Source organism: Pygocentrus nattereri, chromosome 21 (genome assembly GCF_015220715.1).
Source record: "Pygocentrus nattereri isolate fPygNat1 chromosome 21, fPygNat1.pri, whole genome shotgun sequence".
Classification (NCBI taxonomy): domain Eukaryota; kingdom Metazoa; phylum Chordata; class Actinopteri; order Characiformes; family Serrasalmidae; genus Pygocentrus; species Pygocentrus nattereri.
Window position 1 is genome coordinate 15,856,848 of NC_051231.1, and position 10,087 is coordinate 15,866,934.

Genomic DNA, 10,087 nt, shown 5'->3' on the forward strand with positions numbered 1-10,087 from the left:
GTGCTCATTTATTAACGACAATAATTTAAAATGAGCACAGAGAATGTAGCAAACCCCTTCATTAGGTGGTCTGTAAAGAACTTTAACGGCTCCTTTGCAAACACTGAAGTTCCTGCTAAAGCCTGAGTGGACTGATAAATCCATGTAATGAGCCAGTTATTAATTTCATCATTACTAAACTCTTGAGAGATGATCAAACTGGACAGTCTCCTCAGTAGAGGCATGTTCATGAGGGATAAGCTTAGTATCAATGTTGCAATGGACAAGACGCATTTGTTTCATAGAATTATGTTATATAATTCATTGTCAAATTTGCAAATGTGTTATTGAGATATGATGAATAAAAGAAAATATATATAGATTAATCAAAATGTTTTGTACAGCAAGTTTAGTACAATGTTGGGAATATTATGCATTTGCAAAAAACCTTGAAAACCTGAAAAAGGTTCAAGTGAAAATGGTGCCTAACTCTGTTCCAGGGTCTAAAACACCCAAATAAAACAATTTGTAGCCAACAGGTGGGGCAAATCTTACTTCCATGGAAGCATTTGCTAAGTGTTGGCCATATACGTAAAAAAATGCAGCAGGACACACTATTTTAGTCAACCTGAGCTCATAATAGAAAAATATCTAAACTCACATATCTTGCTTCGCACACCTCATTGTTAATGAGCTGGTTGACTGTTGTTCCATGTGTAGATTTAGATAATTGTAGTTTCTGTGTTAATCCAATGCTAAATGGTGAGCTTGGCTACTTTCATGTTTAAAACAAGCCATGTTAATTTGCTTCCAATCCTTAAATCCACGCAGCAGTCCTCCCTACATTGATCTCCAAAATGCTGGCAGCATCACTGTTAATGCTGGACTCCTTAAACTCGTAATTTTCTTATTAGAGTTGTGAGAGTTAGTGCCTTGATTCATGGGTGGGCCAAGGCCTGATGGGCCCAATCATATCACTACGCTCACTACAGTTTTAAGGCATTTACATTTAAGAGACAACTCACAAAAACAAAAGATTGGAGTGTGTAGGAGCTCATGAGACAGGTGGTCCTGCTCAAGGGATTCTAAATATGTTGCTTTTTGTGTACTGTACCGTTTACATTACTGAAAACATTAAGCACAGTATTAAGATTTAGGTCAGCATCTTTTTTTTCCAAAAGTATTCTGCCCAATGCTAATTAGTGGCTACACTCACATACTGGTCTGAACTATGCCTTTAAGGCTCATTATTCAGTTATTATTCCTAAATCTTATTATACAGTAACTACTGTAAATTATTCAGTAGCTACTATGAAATCAATATGGAAGCTATGTAGTTATGAGAGCGGCCACATGTGGATCTTGGGACTTTAAGAGGTTAACCACTTTCAATGCACCTTCTGCTTCCTCAGTCCTATTAAAGATCCAAAACATTGCGTAACAACATCATGGCTGGAACCAAGACTGGAGACTGAAATTCAACTTCGCAATTCCTCTTGATCCAACTTTCCTAGAGAGGCAAGCGGTCCACATTGCATAGCTTCCATGGTCAGGAGAATTCCTGAGGAATATGCACTCGGTAGATCGACATTAGCTTGGATCACTGCTGTGAAGCTTTCAGTGCATGATGCTAAGCCGAATAGCTTCAGTGCAATTAAACGGAAAACGGCGGATTAGTGCCGTGTTGCTGGGGTTGGGGTTGTCATACATAATGTAGAGCACAGCTGAAGCAAATCTGCACAGCCCTCTGTGCTTTTTCTATCATGTAATTTGTTGCTAGCATTTAAATTTGATGGTCCACTGTAGATGCTTTGTAGATACTCATGCTCTCCTAAACTTACACTCAGCTAAATTTCTACCACATTCACTCAAGATTTTCCCCAACCCTAAACCTAACATTCACTCTAACCCTAGTCTAAAATGGGAATTTCACCAAATTTTCTAAATATACAAAGCTGTCCAGAGTGGTTTGGTGTGAAAAGGTGCACTGTAGAGACAGTTACAGATTTTGATTAGTTTACAATGGTAAATTCATTCATTTATACATATCTTCTGTATTTCCAGTAATATTGATAATGGTAAAATAGTGGTAAATGTGAAAAACTTGTTTTCTTACCTTACAAACACTCTGCAGGTATTTTTCTGCCGAGAATGTATTTCAGAAATTAGGGTTTTAGGCCAAAACTTTTCTCAAACCTATAAGAAAAAAATATTTTAGATATGCGGCAGTGTGATCATACCCATTTCAGGTAATAACTTTCTGAGGTAGATTTAGCACTTCAGATATACGGTTCCTGTCACTAATGCTGTGAACTATTCTGGCTTGGAAAGTTTCTCTAGAACGGAGCATTTTACAAACCTCTCTGAATGACCTTGTTCACATCTAAATGGTTTAAGTTATGCAGAAATCGGTGAAAGTCCCCTTTAACTTCAATGCAAGACTAGGCCAGAAGCCTAGCGACAGGAGAAGTGAGCCAACAATGAGAAGGTTGTTGGTTCAAATTCTAGAGCTCAAAAGGTTGTGCCCTTGAGCAAACCACCTAAAGCTTGGCAGTTTTTTACTACCAACCAGTAACAATAAGGAAGAGTGAGAACGAAGTAAAAATTACACCCCCCACTGCCCCCAGGCACTGTCCTCAGTAATACTGCAGACTGTGAATAGACTGTAAATAATTATGCAACAAAATGATCTCCACTGTAGGACCAACAATAAACCTAATGCATACTCTGAACATAAAAATAGCCCTTATCTGAATACTGATAACTGAATAACTGATAACTGAATACCTTCATTGTTATGGTATACACACAAAAATTTGGCTTGCAAATCCCTGAGTATATGTACAGCAACATATATGGAAGTTAACATAAGAACATGTGCATTATGGCAGTAGTACAGACATGCAGTTCTACAAATAACACCAATAATGTATCAGCACAATAGGCGTACAGCTAATGCTGACAACAATAACAATCCTAATAGTAACATGAACAGACTGTGGCAGTAATAGCCACAGTTCTTGTGTACCCTGAAGCTTATCATTGCTGGTTAAATGCAGCCCAACTTCCCTCATGTAGGCCCCAGTGATGGACTTCCTCTGTGAAGTATTCCGTGTTGGACACGGCCCTTCTCCAAACACAGCGCACCTGGGACAACAGCTTTAGTTCCCAGCTCAGTGTTAATCAGCAGCACCGTATGCCTGCCAGCAACAAGGGATTCGTATGCACACGATTAATTTACTGCCCTGCCTTTTACACAACCAGTGCCGCCGCTTAGAAGAAAAACCAATAGCGCACGGCGTAATGGTGCGATTGCAGAAGAAGCAGAATGGCAACATTTTACGGAAATCACCCTGATTGCTGAAAGAACCTCAAAGAATTTGGGGCAGAAAGCGATGAAGAAAAACATTTAAGGGGCCCTATCTTACTCCTTCGCAGACTGTGGTCCATCCATCGACTTTGGAGTTTAGACACAAAATACCCCCCAAAATCTGATGGTTGTCATTTTGGTGAGCCAGGATATTTCATGGCAGAGGCTTCACTGATTGGATAAAAAAAAAAAACACAAAAAAACCTTTTGGGTGTGTGTGTGCTGGGGGGAGGGCGGGGGTATGGCCCTTTTTTGTATCTGACATTCCACACTTGATTCCACTAAGGAGGAGTGGAGAGGATTTCCGCAGTAATCGTCGCTGAGAGCTGGATTGGAGCCCCCTTATCTAAAAACCTATTTAGTCTGCAGTTTACAACCACACAAGTTGACAGATAAATACTCATTTTCCTTCTCCTGACGGTGCGAGACATGTCTGTGGTGCAGCTGCACATTCATGTCATTTGCGTTTTGAAAGCTATATCTGATAAGCATCCAGACCGTTGTGACCACACGAGCCCATTCGCAGGCTTCTCCCACGTAAGGCCTAATGCAAAATGCTAGTGATGAATGGCCTATCACGGACATGCACACTGGCAGCGTTTGAGAGAGGTCGGCCTTGTCATTAAGTTAATGTTCGTCTACAGTTTGGGCTAAACACAGCACCTTTTATGGAATTATTGTAATTAGTCGAGCCATTAGCCTTAATGGGGAGTAATGGCCAGTTAGATGTTATTTGGTAAAACAACACGCCAGAGGCTGAAGGTGTTTTATTACGTCTCTATATTAAGGCCCTTTCTGGAAGGTAGAAAATGTTTCCAGATCGAGGGCAAAAATTGGCTCGGCCGCTAATTCACTTTCCACATCAAGCCCACGAGGGACCACCCACTAGGAAAATAGGACCTGATGTGTGTGTGTGTGTGCTGAGCCACTCGGGCAGAAGGGGAGTTTTCTCCAAACGTGATCTGGCTCTTTTGACTCGCGGACTTATATTAAAAGATGATGTTCTAATGTAACTGTTATTTGAACAGCAGAGCTTCACTGCCATTGATTTTTTCAAGCGCACTTTATCATATATGATAATTCAGGTACGTAGAAGACCAGTCATAGTCCTATAGCATTAAACAAAATAAACTATAAGGAATTTTATGGAGAAAATCCATGATAACTGCTTTGTCGCTAATGCCTTGGCTGGGAACACTGTAACCTCTGACACTGTTGAAATGTTAGCACTGTTTTCCTCTCTTATTTAAAATGTTTTTTTTTTCTGCACCCCATCTAATTGTATGTTTGTGTTTGGTTCCCTTTGGGCCGTCCTGTGAGCTACTACAGGGCAATAGGAAAGCTTTTGATTTCGAACGGCAGGGCAAAATACGCTGCAATGAAGAGCAGCACCGATTCTCGTGGATGGGACTAGGCTTGTTAATCAAATGCTTTCCAGATCACACTTCAGCTGGGGTAATTACTCTTTCCGAGGGAATTGCTGCACACAAAGACTTCTGTAAACACGGCCAATAACTACTTTAATTGCGTCGCGGGCCGGATGACGACCAACTATTCGCTGTTTGAGTTGCGAGGTAAAGAGTGTGAAATATGAGCGACACATCCCTGCTTTTGCTGTCTGTGAGATTTATGATACATTTATCAACTGGGTTTTTACGGCACGGTTGGTGTTTGAGCTTGGTCACGGGCCATTTGCTCTATACAAGCAACATCTTTCTTCTTCTGTGTGCATAGTGTCGGCCCTTAGAAGACATTTCCCCAGCAAGAAAGCCCTGTCCTCCCCTTAGATAAACCTTTTTCTGGAGATGATATATAGGCATGTAACTGCACTTCAACGACTTATTTTATGCCAAAGTGACTTTATTGTCCAATCTCATTGAGGGTAGAGGGTCAGAGATGCATTGCATTTGACCTCGACTTGTAGAAACACAGCCCAATGGAGATGTTGTTTGAACTACATATTTTTCAAAAATTCCTCTGGTAAGAATCAAATGTAAACCAAAAAAATAAATACAAAAAAATGTATTGATTTTCTAAGTGAAAATAAGTCTCTTTAACAACAACGTTAAATATGCCATTATTCTAAAACCTTTAGTGCACAATTTCTATTTATTTGCTGGGTTTGATATTTTGGAAAAAAATTTTAACAAAAAATAGAAAATGTACCTTAACTTTTGTGCATACTTCATTTTTTCCCAATGCAGTAAATTCAGTACTGTAATTTATCAAGACAGTAAATTTACTGAGATGGACGTTACTACAGGTTTTTCAGCATAGGTAAAAGAGCTTTTTTACCCACTTATTATTTTACATTCATTTACTAGCAAACAATACATTTAAGCTTTCCAACTTAGAACACATTTTAATGTGACTCTAGACTCATATTCAGCTAATAAAATAAAATACTCAGGAAATATTATATTAGTTTGTTGGAATGAACTTTTCTTCACTTTTCTCTTCTGCAAGCTTTCATACAGCTTGAAGCTTATATACAGACTTATAAAAGATTAGTACAGTGGACTGGTTTTAAGAGTGGGGAGTTTAATTTAGGTCTTCAATACTTTACCTTTATAGTTTATCTTCACATTTGGGTGCATAAACTTAAATGTTCACTCCGCTCTCCTCACTTTTGTATATGCTGTAAAAAGGTTGAGACCAACCTTCATATCATTCATTTCCAGTCAAAATAGCTATTAAAGCAGAAATGATTCATTTTTCAGTGTCAGGTAAATAAAAAGCAAAAAACTGATATTCAGGAGAAAATGACAAAGAAACAACAACTAAATATATTATCAGACTATTCAGTATTTAGATTGTCAAACTTTCATCCTTATTACAGCCTCCATTCTTTTCTAGAGACCTTTTTAAAGAAATCTACAGAGAAGTTTAATTTTCTGCTTCTGATAATACAGTAATCATATTTACAAATTTAGACTCATCAGTCCATAAAACCTTACCATACATCTCAGATATCCAGTTCTGGTGTTTTCTCAGCAACAGCTTCTCTACAGCTTCACATCCTTTCAGACCCATGGTGTTGAGCTGTGGAAGGATGGACAAACACCTGTGGATTGTCTCCTCTCCATTAAAGATAAAAGCTTTAAGTCCTGTTTATCTGATGCTGACAGTGTTGGTCCCGTTCTTTCTGCATATTTCAAAAGATTTTTGAACTAAACTTTAAAAAAAAAAGTTTTTTTCCCCTCTTATTTGTCTTTGAATTTCTCCTTACTTAGGCAAGTGGTTTATATTATATCTAATCTCATCAGAAACATCTCTTTTGGCCATTATAGATTCACATACAAACAGCGAAAGTGTGTTTAGGTAGTTTCTTGTGTCTCCATGAAGGGCCAGTGAGGGATTTAGGAACAGCTTTTGCTGGAAGACTGGAGGATTGTAAGAGTTAAACTGGCATTAGAGTGCACAAGACTGAAGAGTAGGCAAATACTGACATATATGATATTAAACTTAACGTTGGAGGCTTTTACATCATTTTCTGTTTATATATGTGTGACACCAAAAATGAAGAACTTATTCTTGACTGTGAATTAAATAAACAAAAGTGTTAACCTTGAACAATTATTATTAAGCAGTAGGTGGCTATATTTCCCTACTCTATGAATGATATTGTACTTAAACTGAGCTACAAGCAGATGATGCCTTTATTTTGCACCTTGTTAAATTGTTATTTGGATACACTGTATCTGGCTATAGCTGTAGCTACCTGGCTAGAACTGTAATCCAAGAAGCTGGAGAATGAAAAGTGTTGGGGGGGGGAAAATTAGCAAGCCTTTTGCTTTAAAGAATTCACTTCAAACCTCCAGGTTGGGGGTTTACTTTTGTGGTAATCTTTTGCATTATTCCTTAATCAGGCCAAGCTTTTATAGGCATGACAAGCAAACCTTCCACAGAAGTAGTGAAGTAAAGAAAACAGATATGTTGCTTTGAATGTACAAGGCCCTTAAATGTGTCAATCATCCACACATGAATAAACTACATAATATTTCTGTCTTTGAGTTCACTTCTTTTTAGCCACGCATTTCATTTATGCACTGCCGACAAATACTTGAATCATACAAATTTAAAAGGTCCTTGATTCATTTTTTAAAATGAGCCTTGTCCAACATGGCCTGTTGAGTTTGACTCATCAGAAAAGACTTAGAAGAAGTCAGAAACAAGATGAAATACCCTAAAAGTGTAACCTCAGGTATGGTATGGCTTACTTTTTCCACTAGCCAGCTGCTTCAACTCTTCTTGACAAATTACATTTATCTCCTTTCCATTTAGCTAAACCACGAATACCTTTCATTCCCCCCTTTGCACAGTTTATTGGCGTCTAATGGCTTGTTTTTGGCCGTGCTCCTCTGTTTAGACACGAACTTGTCTGTTGTGATGGTGATTGAGCTTTTTTTGCGCCTTTGAGGTGCTAAGTAACAATTAGACCGGACTTAGCAAGAACCTGAGAAAGGGCCTCTCCTAAAACAGCTGTCTCGACTGCCACGTTCTGCTCTGTTTCAACACAGTAAGGCTGGAAAACGAGCGCCCATGGCCTTCTTGGTGGTTTATTCTTTGTCTCCTCAGGTGCTTGCACCCCTTCCATCTGGGATTGGTCAGGGACGACCCGAGCACCCTGAGCACTTGCATATCACCGCTGATTGCACATGGCAGTCCATGACCTGCAACGAAGGCACTCTGCTGCCATGGAAGATTGACGATTATCGATGCAGAAACCCTTTGCTAATTCGGCGTATGAGGTTAGTATGCTTTCTTCAATGAGCCAGGCGGATAGCTGGCTAACTGTTTTAACCTCATCGCTGTGTAGCGATGCCATCAGTGATTTTCTTGAAAGGATAGAAATATTCAAGGACAAGCAGGGTTTATGCCCTCCAGAGTAGGAGCAGGGGATTAGACAGACAGCTATCCCTATACAAACTTCACAACTTCATAAAGTGATTTACCAGTTTACACCTTTCTAATGCATAATGGATTAGCCACATAGCTAATCCCAGAACAAATATCTCCATGCCTGAATTAGCCAGAGGGACTGAGACTTACCCCACTGACTTTGATTAAATGAATCACCTGTTATGGGCTCTCCATTCCATGTTATAGAATGAAATAAACAGTCGCTGAGAATTTACATTAGCAACACTGTGGAAAATTGCGCCGCGGAGAATGGCTTGGGCTGAATGATGGAGTAATAAAATCCGCTTTGTATACAGTACATATCTCATCAAGGTACCTGCACTTCCTCACCCCAAGCCCTCTAAAAGCCATTTCAACCTCCCCCCTCAGTCTAGGACAAAGGAGGAGCTGAGTGTGATTCCTCTAGAACAGTTTGTCTCCATATCACTGGGTTCAGGCCCATGCTCCAACACCTTTAACACCTCATGCTCTAACATGTGGCACCCCCCTGACTGAAGTCAAATTGCATTTATTATAAAATGCTCATGAAATGCAAAACAATAAAACTGCACTAATGTTTAATAGATGTTTTTATCAGGTTATAGAAGTACAAATATTCAGTTGATTTGAAAATTAGTTATTATTAATAACAATCCAACAATCATGCAGTATCCCCAGCCCATAAAATAAGCACTGTTAAGCAATGTAGTACATTAACAGTAAGATAAATTTGCCAAGAAACATATCAAATCTTTATAGATCTACACACCTATTTTGTTTTTAATAGACCCTTTTAACACTAATATTTGATGGAGTGGGCGTCTTCATACTATGAAAAACATTATAGCAGCCCCTTGTTTACTTGTTTATTGGGTTATTTATCTAATTTGTTATTTGGTGGAACAGATTTGAAGCTTTTCTTTGAGAATTATTTTCATGACTATGAAGGTAAGTTAAGGCTCTCATGACACGTTATCCAACATGGCTGGTTAAACTTAGCTGCTAATGTTTGTGGGAATATAGTCAGTGTTGGGCAGGTTGGGAGTAGTTGATATATTTTTACATTTCCCCCTTGTCTAACATTAACAATGATTTGTTCAGTGTCCAAAGCTATAAATGACCATGTCAGTGTTTCCATGTAAATGACATGGCTATGTTAAATTATTTCAGTGTTTGAGCAGTAATATCACTAACACTGTTTACTGTTGAAAAGCATCGGAACAAAACGCCAGGGTTCGGCTCACCTACAGCACCTACCTAATGTTAGCTAATGAAAATGACAACAATTTTAGTTTTTTATAGGTAATGTTGCATATTCTCCGTCCCATTCTGACAGCGTTTTACCTTCTTTAAATCCGCTCAGCCTCCTCATCCCGTGCAGTCACTGAATTGTCAATAGCACCTTTTGATGTACCTATTAAAAAAAAACAATAACATAACTAACAAACAAACAAAAAAACCTTGTGAAACAATGGTAAAAGGTCTGGCAGTGGGTGATGGACAAAAGCTATTATTTCATTACAGTCATTAAAATGAACATAAATGTCTGTGAAATGAAGGAGATCATTTGTTCTTGTGGATCTACATTCTTTTTCCGTAAACTAACATTTGTACTGCTATTAACATTTGTAACATATGTATTTTTAATTCACTTTCATTTGACCCTTTTGTAAAAAAATATCCTTTACATCAAAGGCAATATAAAGACCCTTATTAGTCTCACAACAGGGAAATTTCACCTCCGCATTTAACCCATCCGTGAACTGAAACACCACATACACTCTAGTCCGCACACACACACTAGGGGGCAGTGAGCACACTTGCCCGGGCAGTGGG

At 38.7% G+C, this 10,087-nt stretch overlaps 1 long non-coding RNA gene across 1 annotated transcript; it reads right to left on the reverse strand.

The window, feature by feature from the left end:
- Positions 1 to 2,095: 2,095 nt before the first annotated feature.
- On the reverse strand, positions 2,096 to 9,665 carry LOC108424601. Its single transcript, XR_001857630.1, has 3 exons — positions 9,596 to 9,665; positions 6,307 to 6,391; positions 2,096 to 2,175 (listed from the first exon to the last, which is right to left on the reverse strand). It is a non-coding gene; the product is annotated as an uncharacterized LOC108424601 (long non-coding RNA).
- Between the last annotated feature and the right edge of the window lie 422 nt (positions 9,666 to 10,087).